A 3,295-nucleotide genomic window follows, 5' to 3' on the forward strand; every position below is an offset into this window, starting at 1 on the left:
CAGTCAGGGCAGCTAGGATCTGGAACCAACTTGCAAGGGAAGTGGTGCTGGCTCCTACCCTGGGGGTCTTTAAGAGAAGGCTGGATGAACACCTTGCTCGGGTTGTTTGACCCCAGCATCCTTTCCTGCCCATGGCAGGGGGTCGGACTTGATGATCTGCTCAGGTCCCTTCTGACCCTACCAACTACGAATGCAGGGAAAGATGGTGGCAGGCAGAAACACGGAGCCTGTACAACAGCCCTGGGACTGGCAAAGACCCAGGGTGGGGTTGTAGAAACATGGAGCCTGGGCATGGGGTCTGCCCGGCTGCATTGTGTGAGGCTCACATGCAGCATGTTAAAGCTGCATACTATGGAACTGGCACCCCGGCTCTCTCTCTCTCAGCACACCCAGCCACCATACCCACACCCCACCCTGTGCATGCACGCACACACGCACGCATGCATGCACACACAGTAGGACTGTATTTTAAGTTATTATGCAGCCACCTCTAGATACACTTTTTGTAAACACAGAAAACAGTGGAAAAATATTGTTAAATAAAATTAAAATAGGTTATAGTAGGTGGGGTGTGTGCATATATACACTTCCCCTCCCCCCCCCCAGTTTCCAGATCACAGAACTTCCAGGGCAAGGGGAGGGACTTCCAATGGCAAAGGTCAGGGGCTAGGAGGTGGGACTTCTGGTCCCAATATGGCGACCAGGGACAGGGCAACTATCAAGGGACGGGGCTACCTACGCGGCTCTCTACAGCTCCCCAAAACTTGGTAAGTGGCCCTCCGCCCAAAATAATTCCCCGCCCCTGCTACATCCCCTAGTTCACCAACATCTGAAACAAATGGCTTTGAATGCCTGCAAGGTTTTCGGTTGTAGCCATGTTGGTCTAAGGACATAGGCAAGCAAGGTTCTTTGGGTAGATGCGATATCTTTTATTAGACCAACTGAGTCGTTGGAACAAAGTTCTTGGCAAGCTTTCAGACGCAAGTATGCCTGAAGAAGAGTACTTGTGCCTGAAAGCTTGCAAAGAACTTGGTTCCAACAACTCAGTCTAATAAAAGATATCACATCTATCCAAAGAACCTTGCCTTTGAATGCCTGAACAGGTTTAAGACTAATCTGCAAAAAGCACAATTAAAAACACCAAGAATATGCAATATTTTCTTACATACACCATACACCTTCCCCCCGCCCCGCAAAAAAAAACCAACCAACCTAGCTGCTGAACATTACTGTGTGCATTCTACACAGAAAAGTATGCGAAGAGCTGTTTCTGCCTTACTGGCCAACTGCAAAAGCAAAACCTACATGGGATTCACAGGGAGCAGAACAGAGCAATAGAGCACACTGGGCTACCTTGCTGCTTCTTTAGTCGCTTACTGCATGGAATGATTTCCCTGCTGCCCCTCCCCATTTATTCTACCTCTCAACAAAGCAAGGTACATATATTATTCTAGGATATGTATTTGTGAGAAAATAGAGTAGACTTCACCAAGAATACAGGACAAGCTGTCCACACCTGCACAGATCTGGCTGAGTGAACTCATTCTTTCAGGAAAATAGCTATAGGGAAGTTCAAAATTCCTTCTGTCCATGCTCTTATCTATGTCATTTCACCTGCTGGTAGGGTACCTGCATGGTTCCCATCCCCTGGAAACTCTGCATCAGCCCATCTGATTTGCATCTGCTCCCTAGGTAGGGCTGCACTCAGGGGCAGATGGGGGGCAGGGGTGGCACAGGCAATCAATGGCACAGTTACTTCCCCCTTTGATTCCTGCTCCACCCAAACTTTTAAAACCAAATGCCTGGGAATAGCAGTGGCATTTCTATTCAGGTAGTACAGAGTGTCAAATTGATGTCATGGCTCATTATCATCTACTGGAACCTGCTAATATCCCTCCTTCCTTTTTAATGGTCTTGATGTGCCATTTATCAAGCCAGGTTTCCTTCTGCAATGCTGCGACCTATTGGCCATGCCTGGTAATCCATCTCCCCTCTTTCATATCTCCTCAGCCCGTTTTCAGTTCTAGCTCCCACACAAACTCAAGCGAGATCATATTAACTTGTGAACACAAATGCCAGTGTAGCAATGACTGGCAGCCAAGTGCTGGATGCGCAGACCATGGCAAAGACTCCACTTGGTTGGAGAAATCTGGAGGAATAGGCACGTTTGACACCAATGGGAACGGACTAAAGCAACACCTTTCGATTGTTGGGGGGGGGGGCCTCCTTTGTTGTCCGTTTTAAAGCTGTGTGTGTCATATAGGCATGTGCCCAGAATCACTATAAAGCTATATATGCTTCTTGTGGGGAGCCCAAAATGGAGCAATACACCCAGAATGAGTCTGGGAGCTTTTATTTAATGCAGAGAAGTACGACAGAAAGCAAATAAAGTCTTCCAAACTATACACCAGTTTATTGGGATGTCATCCATCAGACAATACTACCAACAGCAGCTACACAGTCCAGAATATACAGATGCACTCTACTGAGTGAGGAGGTCTCTTGGCCCTCACAATCTGTCCTTAAGGGTTGAGGCAAGTTCCAGACTCCCAGCCCTGTGTGTGTGCATGCATGTGCCCACATGTACACACACCAGCGTGCACGTCTGTACACATGCAAGTCTGTGCACGCGCGTGATTTTATACAGGTCACATTCAGATTTCTGTACTCCTGTCTCTTCCTCCGAGCTAAGGATCTCTTGGCCAATTCAGCAGGGACACCAAGTCACGGCCTGTGCCCACTGTTCTTTCCCAACACAGCGGTATTAGCACTGGGTGCCATCACTGGCCGGTGCCTCAACTCCTTTGAAGCCAGCCCTCACCCTGGGCTTGGCTGGCATGCCCTGCATTCGGAGCCAGGCTGCACTGCTGCTGGGATCAGGGGGATGGGAGAGGAGGAACCCAGCACAGCAAAAAGGAGGAGGCTGAAGTCAAGCATTTATTCCCCCTCCTTATTCCCAGTTCCTTTGTCAAAGCTCATCTTTACACAATTAAAGCTTGTGTCAGTATGGAATTAGACAGGCTAACGGGCTAAAAATGTCATCCAAAACGTGTATTTACTAACAAACGTGTACAGGGATCAAGGAGCTGAGGTAAGGCTGGAATTAGGGGGCAAAATTAAGGATGAGCTGGGAAAAAAGTGCCAGGAACTGGCAATAAGGGTGGGGGGGGAGAACCTAGGGGACCCACGGGAGGGGGCCAGGGGAAGGAGGGGGAACCTAAGGGACCCAACTTCAGCCCCATGCAGAGAGGCAAGGGGTGTTCGGGACCTCCAGCAGGTGAGGGTCGCCCGCTTC

The 3,295-nt window shown here is 49.2% G+C and overlaps 1 protein-coding gene across 2 annotated transcripts in view; it reads right to left on the bottom strand.

Moving 5' to 3' along the window:
* ACAT2 (acetyl-CoA acetyltransferase 2) overlaps positions 1 to 3,295 on the bottom strand; it is a 20,938-nt gene that overhangs the window by 17,278 nt on the left and 365 nt on the right. The window lies entirely within an intron of this gene.

This window comes from Alligator sinensis, unplaced genomic scaffold, assembly GCF_000455745.1.
Source record: "Alligator sinensis unplaced genomic scaffold, ASM45574v1 scaffold682_1, whole genome shotgun sequence".
Classification (NCBI taxonomy): Eukaryota; Metazoa; Chordata; order Crocodylia; family Alligatoridae; genus Alligator; species Alligator sinensis.